Raw genomic sequence first — 19559 nt, 5'->3', positions numbered from 1 at the left:
CATGTGCTCATGTTTTCCATGTGGGATTTATACTTCCTTTTGCAGACACTGATGTGATAGCCATCTGAACTTACACACTTAGAGCTATTTTTAAACACTGCTGTAATACAGCAGAGGTAAGAACAACTTTGATTTCCAAGTGATAGTTTGAAAAGAAACTACAGAAAACTTAAACCACAGGAAAGTCTCAAGACAAAATCTTGCTGCAATAACAACCAGGTGACTAAGGTTTCAGAAGATCTCACATTTGCTGGTAAGCCATAGTAAGAAGTCCTAGGGTTCAATAGTATTGCTTTGACTAAAGCAGGGCCTGCAACTGTAATTGTTTAAATGTTCAGAAGAGTTGGGGGGAGGGCAAGGAACCAACTGAACAACCAAAAAAGTCACACACACCAAAAAAAACCCAAACAATCCCCCCCCCCAAAGAACAAAAAACCCAATATAAACAAACCTAACAACACAAACAAGCCTAACCAGAAAATTATGTACTTTTCATAAGCTATTTTAAATATCTCACAATATTCACCTTATCTGCCTGGTACACCTTCACAACCTTTAATGGTTGGACTCAATGATTTTAGAGGCTTTTTCCAACCTAAATTATTCTATTCCCAGACAACATATTAATAATTTGTTGTCTGAAGAGATTCTCAGCCTAGATATGCTATGTTTCTCTTATGTAAATAACCTGGTATGGTGAAAGGTTTCTACAAAGTCTTCCAGAAAAATTAAATCTACACTTTTTCAGTGGTATCTCACGCCTCCATTTCAGAAATTTGTATTTTAGCTAGGAGTGCACTTTCACTTGTAAAGATCACTTTAATGTCAGAGGGATTTCCAGATGCTCAGCAATTCACATGTACATAGCACTGCACAGAATGAGCATCTTACCATGGGGACTTCAGGGCTTACCCAACCACCACCGTGGTTTCTGGGAAAACACAACAAAAACACTCAGAAATCCAGGCTCTAACAACTGCAGACAGTTGATTAATTCATTAAATCAGTGATAAACATAGTCTCTATAGGGTGATACTTAATCACCTTGTCTACTGTATTAATGACAGTTACTTTTTCATTATATATAGGTCGCCTCTTTAGCCTTTAACTGTAAAGGCTAAAAACATTAAATGTTATTTGCCTCCAAACCAGAGCTTATTGTACTACCTGTTTTTAATTACATTTCCCATCCTTCTCCCCTCACAGTTTCAAAAAGTACAGAAGAGGGGCACATGTAAGGGAAGAAAAATACGTAGAAACTGTTTGGTCAATTCAAATCCTAACACAGCCATAGGTAAAGAATTGTATTTGGGTGTTCCAAAACAAAAAAAGCAAGTATTGCTTAGATCTCTGCAAGATTGACATTGTACCTGCAAACACATGGTGCTAACTTTGTATTTTCACACACCATCTCTGTTCTCTGGTGAATACTTTTGTCAAATGTGAAAAAAACCATAACTGTTTACACACCTCACCTGACATACCTGATATTACACTAAGAACTCTGCTATAGCAGAATGGATAAGAGAAATAGCTACCGAAACCAACACCTTGAATAAAAAAGTTCAAAGTGCTTTGGTACAGCAGACACATTTAGAAACACTGATAAATTCAATTTCATTAGAAAGGTGATAGGAGGCTGCAGTTTTACATGTCAGTTTCTGAACCTTGAAATCTCCCCTGCCCACAGAAGGATGCTGCTTCAAACCCTGCCTATCTGGAAATTAAAGCACCAGAGTAACTGCTACAGGAGGGGCTGCCCAACTGCTCCAAATGAGTCAGCATGCCCAGCACCTTGGGCTGTTTGATGCAAGGCCGGCAGCTGAACAGATTGGGCCGTGTGTGTGTCCCTGTCCCCGCATACACAGGAGCCATCTGGAAACAAACAGCTCAATCATGGAAGAGTAAAGCTAAGGAGGAAAATTGCAGTTTCCTCATCAAAAAAAAAACCCCAACCCCCCCAAAAACCCAAATTAAAAGAAAAAAAAAAAAGAAATACTTGATTACCTCCTTACTACTCCTGTTTTAAGACTCACAAAAGACAAAAGATATGGGCTTTTCTGTATCTCCTTCTGTAAAGTATCCTTTAAAAAGTATCCTTATCCTGTAAAAGTATCCTTTTTAACTACATTTAAATCATCATTGTGGGAAATGAGGAGTCAGATACGAGAGGCAAGGGCTAGCACATCGTTCATCTGGTGCTGATGCCTCAGTCTGAGGCACCACAGAACCAACAGCCCCACAGCCCAGCAAATTTGCTGAAGGCTCCTGTCAGGTCACTGACAGCTTCCGAGTGGATGCTTAAACATAACTAAATTTAAGGCCACAGCAGCCTCTGTAATACTCAAGAGAAACAGCAGCTGCAGGAAGGGGACAAGAAGTTAAACCAGTTCAGTACATCATCAGGGATCACACTTTGACCACCGTCCAGAAGCGCAGGCCAGTGACAAGCCACACTAACAATGTGCTATTTAGCTTGGCCAACTTCACGGCAACTCCAAGCCAGCCTGTGCCCCAGCACCTGCCCATGCTCTGGCTCTACCAGCAGAAGCTACTGAGAATCAAGCCCAGCTGCTCTGAAGTTTGTGGCTTCACCTTTCATGAGCCTAATTAATTTACTTTCAAGGTGGCCTGACTCCAGATTGCACTATGTTTTCCAAATGTTTTCTGCAAAGCCGGGGGAAGAGATGCCCACTCTCTATGAGCCTTGACATGGCCCTGGGTATCCCTCCAGTTCAAGCGCTGCTTAGCACCAGTCCCTGCCAAGGGGAAAGACCCATTGCCTGCTTCCAGGAGAGCCTGGGGGAAAACGCCAAAAGGGAAAACACTGCAGAGCAAAATATTCTGACTGAAAATTGAACCAGGATTTTATTATTAAAACCAGTCCTCAGATTAAGGATTGTAACTCCTAAACTAGGGGGATGGGGGGGGGGGGTGTTAAATACCTTTTCTAACATGAAGTAATACAGAAACAGAGATCACTACCCTCATTAGAAGGTGCTTTTATTTCCTTATTCAAACCCTCAGTCTTCTAACATAAATTTTTCTCTGCCACTGACAACTTCTGCATTATTTATACAACGGCCAATCTATAATTGGCCTCTTTCACATGGGTGAATATCAACATATGGGGGGAAATAGGGCAAGGAGAGAATGCAGATAAGTGACAATTTCCATATTTGTAGAGAAAACAGTTGTACCCTGATAGTGTGACAGGTTTCAGATGTACTGTTCCGCATTTATACATAGTTGATGTCTAGCTTATAAAGGTTCATTTAGCTATAAAATCATCATGTTTAGCTGCTGAAAGGAGGCTGGAAGAGAATGAGAAATTCTCATCATCTGTGTGAACAAGACAACCATTTTGCTGTAATACAATTTTTCAGAGTACTAGACTTTTCTTTCTAGACCATTCTGATTTAACTTTAGATCTAACAATTTCTACTGTGCACAGTACTATGAAACCAGTGGCCAATTCCCAAGTTTTAGCGGCAGAAATTACATAAGCTTAAAATATACATCCTATTTTACTCTTCACATTGCCAGCTTCTCTTTTGGCTTAATATAGCATATTTTATTTCCTTCTTTTTACCACAGCAATCAATTGAAAAAAACCCCAAACATTTACACCCTGAAGCTTTAATATCACAGTACATTCCCACGTAAAGAAATGTGATGCCATGAATTAAAGAGGGTCACATATTACTAGGATGTTCTGGTTCACAGCTGGGACAGGATCATCTGAGCAGATTTCTACATATAAACTACACAAAGCTACTTAAACAGATCATGCACTACAGCTCAGAAAATATTACTTCATCGCACTCACAAGCTACACTAAAACTACAGCCTTGAATTAGGTTAAGGAGGAAGTGATGGGTTGGGTATGTGCAGGGAGGCAAGCAAGGAAGAACCAAGGTAAAGCCTAAAAGCACTGTACTCATTCAGGTGTAAAACTTACTGCACGTTCAGAGAGGGAAAATACACCTAGCAACACCTGAGCTGCTGCTTTTCTTCTCTCCACCGAGAGCTTTGCTGACCAAATTACCAGAGAAGAAGTAATTCTCACACTTTGCCAAGTGTGCCACCACTTGTGCAGACCTGATTGGTTCCCTGCATGCTTCAGGCAAGATCCAAAGCCTGCTGGAGCCGGTATCACTCCCCACATCAGCTTTCATATTCAGGTTTCAGAAAACATCGAGTCTCTAACCTGATGTGATTCACAGTAATATAAGGCGCTTCCTCTCATGGAAGCCCACTTTCATCAGCACAGACTGGACAAGTCTGACTTCAAACTGCCCGTAACTACAAGTAAAACATTGTCACTCCCAATACAAAGGACCTTTATTTACAATTTTACTGACAAGATATCCATCCTTCTGTGGAGCTGACAGTAAACTTTTCATTACTATTAAGATCTCTAAGATATAAAGGTTATTCTTAGTGCTTCTTTTGCATTGTAAGATTCTGCAGAAAGACACACTCTGATTAGCATTAACTTGGAACCACAAAACCTGTGTTCAATTCTCAGCATTGCCATGGGTTCCCCATAAGGCCTTAGACACATCACTTGGGATTCAAGTGTCCCGTGTCAGGTGTCTAGAAATTGTCTGGTTAAATCTCATCTAGTAATCCCAGACTTCTTACAGTCACTGGAAAGGAACAGACAGCTCCAGAGAGCAGTCCATCTCACCTCCAGACAGCAGTCCATCTCACACCAAGACAGACGCCTCAGGTAGGTCAAATGAATCACCTTCTGAAGGTATTTAAACTTAAATGAGATGAATCCTATCCTTAATCTCCCTCTGCCATTGATTCCCATCTGTCACACGGGATTTATATTTCATCACATCAATATGACACTACTTTGATTGGCGCCTACGTAATATAAATGACTGACTGATGTGTACAGACTTGCACACTTCACAAAAAGCTATCCCTAAGATCTTTACCTGAAATCTTCATGTCTACCTTCAAGACAGGCTATCTGGGTAGCTATGGTTTTGGCTTTGTATTTGTTTTGTCCATTTATGCTATCACATATCAGAGTAGTATTAGGTGTTCTCCTGTATCACCCTCTCATCGAGAGGGGGAGCAGAAATCTCCAATAATTACATCAACCTCTGGAGAGATAAACTGGCTCCTGTACTGGGGAAGCTGCTGTAGCAGAATTTTGCTGATTCCTTTATCATAGAAGCTACTTTTTGGTATGAAGTAGCTAGTCTTTTAAGTATTACTGGAGCTGAAACTAGTTTATCTCCTTTATGTCAGGTAAATTCCCTCCTGGCCACAGAAGGCTAAAATCCAGATCATTTGTGCCATCCCACCTGTAAATAATTCAAATCCCAGTTGTGAGCATGGCATTATACATAAAATAGCCTTCTTCAGTAGCAAGTCAAACAGCTTACCCAGTTTTCAACTGGAAGATGGCAAATCAAGATTACTGGGAAACAGGAATTTTTTTCTATTTAAAACTGAAAACTTTATAATTTATGCCAGGGTGAAGGTAAAGAGGTTTTAAAGAGTAACTCAGCATAGTTTCTAAACAGAGCTCCAAACTGGATGTCCAGTATTGTGTATGTCCCCTAGTATTAACAGTACTTAACGACCAGCAAAATATATTTTTATCTGGCAGAATGCCAAACAGGCAACTGCTCACATTTGCAAGTATGAAGTTTCCATGATACAATTAAAATCCCTTTGAAGGATAGGGTTGATATGGTTACAGCAACGAGTCATTTATTGATCTCTGGGGGCCTTAAATGATGGCACTTTTTCCAACACTTGGACTAATTTTTTTTTTTTTTTTTTTTGCACAACAGTCCATGTCCCCAGTCAAAGATCTGGATCCTATTATCCAGTATAAACACATTACAAGATATGTCAGGCCCTGTTCTAAAGAGACTGCAGAGCAAACACTGTTCCTCACAAACATGAAGCAGCTCTTGATGAAACAACTGTCGCCAGTTACAACCCACATCTGGAATTCGCTGTGTTAACAGAGCACCCATACATAAAAAGAAAACAGGGGGAAAAAAAAAAAAAGAAGAAAAATAAAAGAAGCATGGCCCCCACACATTATGATGTTTGCTTTTGATTTTTCCCATGTGTCCAGGCAAGCAAGCAGCCTACAAAAACAAAACCGGTATACAGGTTTAAAAGCCTAACTTGCTATTTGAAGTGATGGTGACAATAAACGATTTTTTAATGCAGTCTTCCAACTCAACTATAAAAGTGCTTTGAAGGGAAAAAATTAGAACTGTATATCTGAGACATAATTCAGCTCATCTAAAAAAAAAAAAATGATTCACTAGAAACACATTAACAAGAATTCTGGTCTAAGTGAGCCAGAACTGGAAGAACAGTATTAGACCAAATGCAACGGAAAAAGCAACATGGCCTGAAGCAGTTATTTTGTAACAGGGAAGATTTTAGCACATGTTCATTTAAGGCTCACTTTCTGTGCCTTATTTAGGGAAAAACCCGCATATATTTACTAGTGTTAAAACTTGCAGCATTTGTACATGCTGTAACTGTATCCACATCTACAAGGGTGCTGTCCCATATGGTGACTATGCGGATTACATGTTGTCTCAAGACTCTAACTTGCTGAAACCAGCCAGCTAAGATTTAGTTCTACCTCTGCTAGGCAGAGTTTGTGTAGGTCACCATCTTTAACTCTGCACCAATAGGTACAGAATGTTTGACTGTCACAGAACAACATGGAGCCCCTCCACTTGCACACCTCACTGCTAAGCCTGTCACCTTTAGCTCCTCCAGAAAACTCATACAGCCAATAATAATGAGACAACAGCTTCAAACTAGAACTTAACTAACCACAATCAATAAACTTGCTAATGCTCTTTAGGAGTGGAAAAGTTTCAGTACATCCCCCTACTCTTTTTTGCAAGTACGACAGCTTTAGATAAACACTAAGCCCAGTTCTATACTGTTTACTATACGCCACCTAAAATTTGTACCTAGAATTTATTCAATACAATTATCCCTAAGTTTGATCGAAGCAACTACCTGTAAGTATCTTAACAGCACTATAGCTGCAAGCAGGACAAGCTGAGCTAATATTTTTCACAGTTTGAAGATAACTTCTTGTATTACCTCATCAGCATAACCCCTAAGGTATTCAGAATGATCAATACACTTGTCCTAAAAGGACCCAGGAAAAAGCCAACATTTGGCCTCTGGAAGACAAAACCTTTAACAATTTGTTAACTATAACAATCTGAACAGGTCTTCAACTAGTCTCAGTATTAACTGCGTCCACCTATGACCTTTGGACCACCCTTGAGTTCATCCTTTCAGACTTAAACATTCTCCTACTTTAAACATCTAAAGCCAACACTGCAAACTATGCCAAGAGGTTGGATTTTTACCTCCCCAGTAAAGATTACTTTTCTTCATCACAGAAAGAATCATAGAACTGAGTGGAAGAAGGCACAGTGAGACCACAGACTAGGGAATGCCAGGTCTTGATCCCTTCCAGCAATTAATTTAGCTTTATTCTGTGAAATCAGTAAACACCACTGAATTCCTACGTTGTTTTAAAAGTAGCTGAAGTGCACAGACATTTTAAGAGCCAAATTTCAATACAGAGCAAATAAAATGTTTCAAGTTTAATTTTACTACTGAAAGGAAATTCAAAAAAGCTGTAACTAGAGTAATATTGACATGTTCCATTAAAATTATGGCAATTGTTGTTCCTTTCAACTACATGTAATACATACATTTTGGAATTCCATTGATGGGTACAGATATCTGGAAAGGCAGAAAAAAGTTTGGGCTTTTGGGATTCATTTGAATCCTTAAGTAACAATGTAGACAGTCCCTACTGTAGACAATGTAGACAGTCCCTGCAAAAGACTGGTTCATCACCTTTAATGGACATTTAGCTGGTTTTTGCTTTAGAATCTAATTGACACTACATGAATAAGCAGTGCTCAGTTCAAAAATCTGAGCTCTAGCTGCTTGATATAGAGATAAAATATTCATTACTATTATTCTTCCTCCAAAACGCTGATTTCCATGGTTTCATGCCTTGCTCACCTGTAACAAAACTTTCATCAATATTTACAAAGAATAATTGATTCTGAGTAAACAGTTCACAATTATTAACCAGTGTACGATTTATAAAGCCAGTATTTCCATATCAAATATTAAAGTAAGCCCAAGTCATTATAAAAAACGGACATATATTTTGAAATTGATAAACACAAGAAAAAACTATAGCATGTGACTTCGGGTGGTTTTGTCCCAGATGATTTTACTTCAATTTTTCACTATCAGCATTTTCTCAGTAAGCTAAAAAAAAAAAAAAAAGGGCAGTAAATACGTATTAACAAAAAACCCCAAAAATATAAATCCTATTATGCAAGATTTACAAAAATAAAGCAAACATACAAGATAAGAGCAGCAAAGGCCTTACACAGCTCTAGCACATCATGAAGAAGCAAGTGACCTCTGTCAAGGTCGCACGGATACTGCCTGGTGTTTCTCTGCTCCAACTAGCAGCTGAGTAAGCTAACAAAGCATGAAGTAAGAAAGCCGAAGATGATGAGCAAGTGCAAGGTAACTGCTTGTTATTAGCATATGAGAAACAACTATGAAGAAATTAAAACTGTTGAAAAGAAAGGCATCCACTGTCAGGCATTTCATAAGGAAATATTAGTATGTCCCAGATACAGTTATCAAATGCAACAGTGTAACAGACACATCTTTAATTAAATATTTGGGCTGTTAGAAAATACATAAACTTTAATTTCAGGATCTAGAAATCCTGCAATTCAACCAATATTCAACTTGCAGCCAAAAATGTGCTTGCCTTCTGCCCTCAGCTGGACTACTAAAGGACATCTTTGGGAATTCAGTGGGAAGACACTCTCAAAGGTAGCCCTCTCATCAGAGACACCTGTTTTCTTACCAATGCCACCAATTAACTACCCATAGCCTGACACATGGAAACAGGACATGGAAGATGCTAACCAAGACAAGTTTACCCTGGTGCAAAGCAGAATGGTGACGGGATTCCCTGCCTCAGATGCCAGCCACAAGCTTTGCCACCTGCACAGCCAGTTCCAGAATGAGTTTGACAGAAGACTGTCCTTCTGATATCATCTCACTGATGGGCATCTGGAAACTAAGGCCTATTTACACAAATCCAGGTCATAACAATGAGACACAGGGTATTGGAACTCCCACATCTTGAACAGTAACAGGCATTCTCTTTTTAAGTGAAGTACCTCCTAATAACCACAATTTATAGTTTTAAGACACATCAGAGGAACAAAATAAATGGAAAGCAGAGTCATTGACTTCAAGGGGCTTTAAATCAGGTCTCAAAGATGAACACTAGTTAGATAAATAAACAAAAATTTCTTGTCAGTAACAATAGACAAAATAGGATTATAACATAAAAGGGCAGCTTAAAGAAGTTTGGACAGAACCTCTTCACACTATGCAACATGTCACACCTTTTACAACAAAAGCTGTTTAATGCAAGAGACACAATAGGAGTTAATAGCAGCAAGTTCAACAGGTTAGTGATTTACAGGTCAAAAGGACAGGCGATTACCTCCTCCATTCCCAAGGATTAACACAAATCACAAATCCAGCAATTTCAACATCAAATCTAGAACTTGTACCTGGGCAAAATAAAAGGAAAGAAAATACTATCTACAGACTTCAAGTCGAAAGGCGTCATCTGCTCAGTAAGGTGGTTCATACACCTGCTAATCTGATGGACAAAACACTGATAGCTCATTTCTAGTCTGGGCTCCTGTAGATTGTGTGCCCAGCCAGGTTGCTGTATGAGCTTCTACGTATCAGGGCACAATTTAATATTATTAAGTAATATTATTAGCATTTTCACTGTGTGGGCATCAAGGAGCCTTTCAGCACATCCAGCTTTGCAAAGAGAATGGTAAGCTTTTAGGAGTCCCATTAAGAAACAGATTGGACACATCTCAAATGAGACAACTCAAGTCCCTCCTCTAAACTAATTCTAGTCATCCAGCATCCTTTTTGAGATCGGCACCTTTCCTACTCTCAACACTCCAGTGTTTACACCTGCATTCAGCTTTTTTCTCTTTAAAGCAAGAGCAGATCATGTTCCCTGGATGGAATCCCCAATTATTCCCAGAATTAGTATTTAGGGGGGACTCACTTTTTTTTTTTTTAAACTGGAAGCAGGCAAAAGTATTACAGTGCACTTTGTTAAAAAACATATTCAGATGTTGTAGAATAAGAAGCCAAATTAAATCGGTATATAATAGCACTTTTTCCAACTTTATTTAAACTGGCACAAAAAACCCAGAAGTATTCTCATGAATATGGATTTTGTATTTTACTTCAGATCATTGTCAAAGGTAATGAAAAGAGTTGGAATAATGGAGATGGCAATTCCCCATACACTATCTGTTCTGCAATTTATTACATGGAAAAAAACCCAAAACTGTTCACATGGACAATAGTGCTGTTCTACAGTATTATTTTTACAATTAGAACATGACCCTGAACTAAATAGAATGACTTACTAAATTCAAAACACAAAGCTTACAATTTCAACAAGAAACACAGAGTCCTTTTTTAATTTAAAAAATGTTTCAAAACTGTTTTGACTGGGATGTATTACACTACCTTTCTTTAAACGTCAACTGTTCGCCAATATATCGTGTCTTCTATCAACACATCATACCACTAAGTTCTCCTTACTACTTTATTCTTTAAAAAAATTAAAGAATATAACCCACCCCCCACTCTATCTGTATCGTCACACATTTTAAGAATTCGTGCCAACTCTAATACTTTATTTACAGAAATAAGTGTTTATAAAGAAATACTGTCCATAGCTTTGGAAAGAAGTAGAAACAAAACCAACCACAAAAAACCCAAACCAAACAACCAAACAAAAAAACCAGCACCAAAGCAAACAAAAAAAACCCCAAAACCACTCTACAAGCTACTAGTGGTCATTAAGCTTTCCAAATAAGAGATCTAGTGGTCATCTGTACACAGACATATTTTCTGTACACAACAGAATATTTTCGTATTTCAGATTGTTACCCTGAACCAGATAAACCATTTGTCAAGGAATCTTTATTTCCACAGTGCTTTGCACAAAAGCACTCCAATTTTTTTTAACTGCACTATCTAGGTAGTTATTCAAACACATGGACAGTACATGGATAAACTCATGTCTCTGAACCAAGCTGGGGAATGGTTACCAGCTTTCCCATTTTGCAACTGCTACACTGATTTTTCAACCACAGGATTATAGAAAAACAATACCCTTAAGATAAAGGTACAAAACGGAACTTGTAAGTGGGTTTTTAATCAATTCATTAACAATCACTGAGCAGCTTTGAGGTACTGTACTACCTACAGCCATGGCTACACAATTAAAGCTTCTACAATATATTTGGCCATTAATCCTGAATAGTGTCCAGGAAACTTACAGACAGCATCATTAAAAGATCCAAATTGGTTTTAGTCGCTCCTAAATAAAATTTTATTTTCCTGAAATTTTATATAACTGTAATAATTCAGAGTTGATTAATTATTTGGATAATTTCTCATGACTTTTTTAAAATCTGTAAAATCTTCTCAATTTAAAAAATCTTATAAATATTAGAAGCTTATCAGATAACTACACTGCACAGGAGACAGTCCAGATTTATTTCATGTTCTGATAGATTTCTCTAAGCCTATTTAGGCTAGAAAAGAAGTGGCATCCTGAGTTTGCAATTCTCTGAGAATTTAAAAGATGGCAACACCACTCCCTCTAGTATGGAGAGGGAGAAGTGTTCAGTGCCTGCTGTTTCAGGGAAATACCTCCAGACAGGCAGTGATAAGAAAACAGGTTAAGAAATATGGTCAGCTCTCTCATAACCCATTAGTGTGCTCCTCCTTTAGCCACTTGGGGAAAACAACAGAAGAGAAAAGCCGGCCTCTAAAACATACTGATAAGACATTTGTCAAAAGTAGTACATAAGGAGATGTTCTTATTACAGTTCCTATCCAGCTTTCACTTGTTACAGGACTCAGGAAAAAAATTAGTATCAGTAAATATTTTTACTTTTTTTTTATTTAAACAAGAAAAATTTTTCCACGCTGCTTGTACAAATCGCTCAGCTAGTCCACATAGTCCCTGAAAGAGATTGCCTGTAGCCTGCTCTTAGCCTCTCACCAAAAGAAATCATGAAAAGCCCTTGTCAGTTGTCCTCCTTCTAATGCATTCTGCTTTGGTGTCCGGTATTTTTCTATAAAAGATGTAACAGTATAACCACCATTTCCTAATTCCCTCTTTTAATGGGGTGTATGAGGGAGGAGTAAAGCCTACTCTAGCAAAGATGACATTTGTACATAACAATCCTGAAAATATTTGTTAACCTAATGCTTTGTTTATTTAGTCTGGCAAATGCTTTTATTTTAACCTCTAGTATCTTTAGTAAATGTCAGCTGTAAACACAAACTGATAGTTTACTCCCTTATCTGTATTTCTAATTAAGTTTTTTCCTAGATACAGAGTTATGTTTAAAACAAATATTCCATAGAGAATCCAAGTAAAATCAAAGTATTTCTCTTCGTGAAACTGCGTATTTATATGGGCATCACCAGCAGAGGGAAGGAGATCATGGTAACCATGCACAATAATTCCTCCACGCTTTTCTTCCAGATATGCAAAAATATTTTCTTGTCCTTTTCATTTGTATCACAAACTTTAATGTCTCTTCCACAACATGCAATACAAGGTTGCGCACACACTTTATTCAGAAAGCAGTTCCCAGTAAAGAGTTTATCCGTGTGTTTAAACATGCATACAAATATAAAACTACATACAAGTATTTTTAAAATTGTAATCCGACTGCTGAATGCACAAGAAAAAACAACGATATGCTAAATAAGAGCTTCATTTTCATGTGAGGAAACATCAATTAAATGAGTTGTGTACAGCTGAGTGGCTTAAAAACTTCTGCCAAGACACTAAGCTGCTCCTTCTTTTTACTTATTACAGCCAACCCTGCCAAAAGACCATAAAAATTGATTTTATGTTTCTGGTGTCTCTATGCTAGCTGGAAAAATATAGATTTTTTTTTTTATTCCTAGGTTTCTGACAAACAGAACCTTCTCTTATCTCACGCCTTCACTACGCTAACCAACACTGAGCATCTCCTCGGTCGTCTCATATCTGATTTAAGTTATCATTAAGGTAGGAGAACATTTTAGATTGTTAAATCAAACACTATTCTATAGCTATGGTTTTAAAGGGTTTCTTGCCCATCAGTGTTACACAAGAGGCTATATCCCACTTGTACTGCTATGGCATACATGGCAACTGATTTTTTTCACATTTGTTTTAAGGAAGTATTAGAACTGCTCTGTTAGTCTGTGAGCTACCTCTTTAAATTCCAGTATCAACCCTTAAAATGGATTTAGCATCTTTTGCATCAAACATTAATAAGGCTCACTTAGGCGCTCTTAATGTGAAGGAAAATTTGGCTTGTATGAAATGGCTACACTGGAACATTTCATGCTTTTGCAAGTGCAGGAGTATGATTATTTCCTACAGTATGTCATTATCTTTTGCCCTGTGGTTCTTCTTGAAATTATCTCTTCTCACTCAAGCTGCCTACACTATGTTTTTAAGCTATATAGTTTCAATTTATGAATTGTATGAATGCAAATTTTGAGCAACTATACCACAAGCCAAGTAATAGACCACATTAAAGTATATTTCCCTCAGACATTACTAATAGAACTAAAATCTCAAAAAGCTTGGAAGAAAAAAAAATATATATTTGACTCAAGACATAAAATCAGGTCATTTGTTTCCAAGACAGACAAGAAAATACTATCCTAGACACATGTGCAATCCCCTTACACTTTTCCTGAGCAGGTTTACTTAAGCATGGCAGGAGATGTCATTTCATATCCTCACCAAGCAAATTAGTTCACTTCCTACTTGTCCTTGTACCCAAAAGCTCCCCCCTCCCTTTCTCAGGGACACTCCTAAAACAACTGCCCATCTGTAACTCTAGATGTCAACTCACCAGGGAAAGGAAACTCCCCTTGGGTCTACAAGTACCATCTCCCCTTTCTTAGGGTGAGGTAACTCTCTTGGATAATAAAGCAATTAAACAGCGCATAACAGATTAACATGCAACATGGATGGCACACTGCACAGCAGCTCTGAGGATCAATATCACCACTGCAGATTAGTAGTCTAGTTGTCGTCCGCAACATGCATGCGTATCTAAAATTATTCTACTGACCTTTGTACAGAAAATATTATTTCAGAGACAGTGAAGTATTATTGCACTACAACATTCTGCATTGAGTTTACAAGGTAATAAAGACAGAGCTACTTCTTCACATGCAAATAGCTATTAAACAAGGAAAATAAAACTTGACATCCCCCAGACAATCAAAAGAAATGATTTATTTGGATGCCAACATCTGTCTTGAGATTGTGGCCAAGTGCTTTTCTGTGCTCATTTAGGACTCTACTTGGAAAGCTCTTCAGTTACATCTACCCAGAGATTTCTCTCTACCGCTTCCCATCTGACAGAAATCACTCAGCTGGGTCTGATGAATAATAGCAAAAGGCAGCTTGTATCAGAGATGATTGAATTACAGACTGTTGAAAGTGCCATAAAGGCTCATTCCAATAACTACATTTATTTACTATACTGACTACCAGAAGCTAGTAGTCGTTTGATATCTTTATTTCAGAAGACGGGAAACAAAAGAAATATTAACATTCTTTGCCACTTTCTTACTACTCTACCTAGTAGAGTTTGATAGGCAAAATTAACTTTTAAACAGAGCGCTGAACCCCTACCCATACCGTGTGCGCCTAGGAACCAGAACAGAACGCACCCCAAATCAAAGCAGGGCAAGTGGTATTCCGTATGAAGGAAACAGTGTCAGAGAAGATGAAATTGCACGGAAAGAAAAAGCATTAGCCTGACAGCCTAAGTAATGGGCGAAAGGCTTTCGTGAATTGATACATAAATGATTAGCTGTTGTCCTGCGGTCCGGAGGGGAGAGCAGCGCCGGGGCGGGGCACACCGCCGCGCCCCACCACCCTCCGCCGGGGCGACCGTCGGGACCGACCACCCTGCCGAGGGCGGAGGCACAGCGGCGGCAGCCAGGTGACACCCGGAGAAACAAGTTGGCCCGGTGGCCGCCTCGGTGCCGGCTCCGGGCAGCGGCGGGGAGGGACGGAGGGATGCAGAGCGGACGTCTTCCCTCTCCTGCAGCCGGGGCGGGGGGCGACGGCGGAGCTCCGCGGGGGCGGGGAGCAAGGAGGGGAGACGCGGGCGTCCCCTTTGTCTGAGTCGCCCCTCCCGTAAACGCCCCCACCCCCGCCGGGAGCGCCCCGGGGGCGGGCCCCCGCCCCCGGCAGTGCGGGCAGAGCCGGCGGGCAGGCGGCGTTACAGCCGCCCCCGGAGCATGTGCTCTCCCCCCGCCCGCGCAGCGGGCAGCCCCCCCCGTCCGAGGCGACACCGCCCGGGCGCGGCTGCGGGCGGCCCCGGAGCGCTGCCTTACCTGGCAACCGGGGCGGGCGCAGCCGGCTCCGTCCTTCAGCCTCTCCCCACGGCGGCAGCTCCCGGGGCGAGGCTGCGGTGCGCGGCGGGGCGCGGGAAGACTGCCCCCGGCACGGCAGGCAGGCTGCCCCAGCCCCCTGCGCTCGGCGGGCTGGCGGCGCGCCGGGCGTTAAGTTTCAGTGGCGGTGGCGGCCGCCGGCGGGCAGGGCAAGGCGAGGCAGGCGGGGCAGCGGAGGCGGCACGGGGGCTGCGCGGCGCCGGGAGCGCCGCCACACTGCAGCGTCTCCAGGAATCCCTCCCGCGAGAGGCAGCCCATCACCCCCGGCCCGCCGCCCTCATTGGCTGCGGGGCGGGGAGAAGCGCTCCCGCGGCCAATCGCCCGGCGCCCACCATGGGTGGAGCCGCCGCGCCGGCCTCGCCCATCCCGCGGCCGCGGGTCCCTGTCCGCCCCGTCGGGCGGGGCCGGGTGGCGGCGGGCGGGGGAGAAGGATCAGGATGGGGAGGATGAGGAGGGTATCCCCGCGCGCGGCGGGCAAGGCTGGCATCCCCGGGCCGCCGCGGGGCTGTCGCTGGGCGACACGAGGTGCTGTGCCACAAGCCCAGCGGCCGTCGGGCGAGCCGGGTGCCCCGGGCGAGGCGCGGCGGTGGCCCTCGCCCGTAGGTCGCGGGGCGGCGGCCACCCTCGCCAGGCGTAGTTGGTACTGTTAGCGAGCCTGCGGGGCGCAGCGCTCCCGCTGCCGCCGCCCCCGGGCAGCCCGCGCCGGGCACTCGCGGCCGAGCGGTGAGCCGTAATTGGCGTCTGTGGCTTAGGCGAAAGCAGACTATCCCGTGTTCAGGTAAGGACGTGCAAGGGTTAACTTAATTCCCTTGATCCAGCCACTCTGAACTGGAGCTTTGATTAACATTGGTCTGCAAAATGTAACTGTAACAAATTCAATTAAGGGAAGCACATTTCTTCAACTTTTAATTAGATCTACCCTATTTGTCTAATGTTTAATATAACATAAAAAGTTGCTCAGGTTCCAGAGGGAAATGGAAATAGATTTAGATGTAAGCTTAGCTTTTGAAAACACAACAGACTAAAGTTCTTTGTTCCTCAGCATGTATTATTGCTGCGTTTATACCCTCAAAGAGGATAACAAGCAATATTCCTCAAAGAGGAGAAAAACAATTTTACCTGCAAAATTGTAAACATAACAGGGTGGTATTTATGTAAGAGTTTCCCATAACCTTTAATTGGTCACAAGGTTCTGAGCATACAGATTGTAGCCCAGGTTTGATGCACGATTGTACATGATCCTGCTGGATTATGGTTGTTCCGAAAAAGCTTAAGAAAGTAGTAATATATTTCACAACCATTTAGTTGGTTTCCGTTAGTACACGACAGTGAAAGTTACCTAGAGTACATCTTAATATGGTAAATAGCAGATGTTGGCAAAGAGACGAGCCGTATGCCATCGTCAGCAGGTAACTGAGAGAGTCACGCAGCCCCCAGGCACATCTCGTAGGTGACTTACTGTGCCTTCAACAGAACTGTATCCTGCCATTCCCCGTCCATACTTTCATGCTGGGATTTGACTCTAAAATTCACAGTCCTTTTCCAGTTCAGTTTTTCTGATCACATCCGTGCTGGACATTTGTTCTTTGGTCTGTTAGTCAGAATATCAGTTTTCCTTGTTTGGGCACATTAAATCATGAGAGGAGAGAAGGAAAGCAAATCCAAAAGAAATTACGTTGTAAAGCTTTTAGTGAGCTACAGAAAGGTGGAACAACCATAATTTAAACTGCATATGCAGAAGTGGTCACCACAGATTACCCTGTATGATTTAAAAGTGTTACTGTTTTCTCTGTCCCAACACAATAGATACCGAGAATTATTTTCTCTAGGATCATTTATCTGGTCAGTTAAAAAAACCCACATGTTTCAGTGCTAGTAATTATGAGGACTTGATGCTGAGTTCCTAACAGCCACACAGCCAGAAGTCTGTGGGAGTCTGACATTCACAAGGCATGACACATCATATGCTGTCTTAGTGTTTGAGCAAAAACAAGAAACATCACTGAAGCCCAATGGCCCTTCCTTAGTGTATAGACAGTAAGGAGCAGAAATGCTACCTAGTAGTAGCCCTGAAGAGTATACCATCACTTTTGCACTTTCTGGCTATGTTAGTCCATACATAATTGTTCTGCTATGTTTAAAAACAAACAAATAAACAAACAAAACCCCCAAACCAGCTGTCCTAGGGGCTGGGAGAGTTTTTACCTGTTATTTTCTGAGCTTGGTTGTTTGCAATGAAAGAATTGCTGCAAAAGTAGCTTCTTTGAGTTCCTTTCAGGTTCAAAGGTTTATTCATACAAAAAGAGGTTTTCAGTCTTGCAAGTTTTGTTTCACTACTGCATTTTCAAGGAAATGGGTAGTTACTATCCAGTCATTATGTTAATTATACCAAAGGAAGCTGTGAGGCTTGAGGAGTGACATATCCTGAATGGACAAGAATGCTCTAGAAGAGCTCAGGAGCCATTTGATGAATTCTTGGAGTGCTAGCCAAATGCTAGCCACTAAAGTAATGAAACATAGATCATATTATTGTTAACTCTTCCACAGCTATGTTTAGGGAAGAAAAAGGTATCCTATTATGAGAAAAAATAAGAAACATGCAAGTCCGGAAGAAATTATAATCTGAACCCTATTTTGTTGTTTTATTTGGCATTTTTAAAATTTTTTAAATGTGTTTTAGTGCATCAGAAGAGAATTTTTAATAGAGTCAGCCATTCAGAAGTTTCTTGAGGAATCCTGCTACATACAAATGAAGAACTAGACTCCATCATATTCTTCATATGCCTTCTTTTTGTTTTAGACTTTGACTGAGCCAGAGATACAGGAGCAAAACAATTTGAATAAAAAGCAAGACCAGAATGCAGTGTCTGTCATTTTTATTTTGTACTTTCTATATACTGTGACTTCAAGATAAAACCTCAAGATTAGAAAGCGATATGAGCCACAAAAACTAGATTTTGAAAATGAAAGACTTCTGCTTGATCCATAAAGAAGGAAGAAGCCTGGGCCAAAGCCAGTGAAACCAATATTCTCGGGCCTGTCCAGGCAAGTTTTATGGCGTATAGAGAGCAGATACTAGAATGGCAGTCACTGAACTGAGGCTAATTCAGGAGCAACAGCAGTTGTTACACATAAAAAAAGCAATCAAGGCTCTGACTTTTTTCCTTTTGTAGGTCAGCCTTTGTGTGACCAAGTATCATGACTGCCACAAATAGATGTACAAGATGGGAAGTCAGGTAAATAATGAGAGCAAATCACTGGCAGGTAAATAAGTAAATAAAACTGGTGGCATGTTAATTTACTTAACAGGTAGAGTCTAGATCTGTAAACTAACTGAACTGTGGCTGTTGTGATTCACTGGCTTTGTGTTGCACGAGATTACAGATGCCTGTCTTTAACAGAAAAATGCTTTTATTTTGTTCTTCGTTATCATGTAATTTACTCCTATTTGTGCTTTGATTTGGTCTTTTCCATCCTCAAGTTTTTTCCTTTTGAGAGATGTTCCTTTGTGGAAGATAAAGAAATTTGGTTTTGCTTAGGGAAATGGAACAGCTTTTCAAATTTCTGATTGCAGGAGTTTAAGAATGTGTTTCTGAAACTTCTTTTAGCATATTAAATGTCTGCTCTTGATTGTTTTAGGTTTTTTTCCAGTTGACTGACAATCCAAGGGCTGGTATGTATGGCTGAAAATTAAGCATTTGGAATTCCATTTTGGTGTTCTGTTGTCACACTCTTGGTTTCAGTAAAGTTTACATAATACCTACTGGGTGGTGATGATGCACTTAGAATGAAAGATGTGAAAGCAGAGAGAGAAAGCTATGTCCCCAAAGTGAGAATTAACCTTCAGTAAAATTGGTAAATACTGGAGTAACGATTCAGCTGTACACAACTAATGGAAGTGTTATATGAAGTAAATCATCTTTGAAGATGATTTTTCT

The 19559-nt window shown here is 40.8% G+C and overlaps 1 protein-coding gene across 5 annotated transcripts in view; it reads right to left on the bottom strand.

Annotated features, from left to right (window-relative positions):
• Nucleotides 1–15805, bottom strand: part of SYT1 (synaptotagmin 1) — a 339414-nt gene extending 323609 nt beyond the window's left edge. For 2 of the 5 annotated variants that reach the window (XM_039570745.1, XM_039570746.1), the window contains exon 1: nucleotides 15565–15802. The gene's annotated coding sequence lies outside the window, so the exon portion shown is untranslated. Of the gene's footprint in view, nucleotides 1–15564 lie in introns of all 5 variants that reach the window. The other 3 variants (XM_039570748.1, XM_039570747.1, XM_039570749.1) reach the window with 3 other exon arrangements.
• Nucleotides 15806–19559: the final 3754 nt, after the last annotated feature.

Source organism: Corvus cornix, chromosome 1A (genome assembly GCF_000738735.6).
Source record: "Corvus cornix cornix isolate S_Up_H32 chromosome 1A, ASM73873v5, whole genome shotgun sequence".
NCBI lineage: Eukaryota > Metazoa > Chordata > Aves > Passeriformes > Corvidae > Corvus > Corvus cornix.
This window is presented reverse-complemented; position numbering and strand designations above follow the sequence as displayed.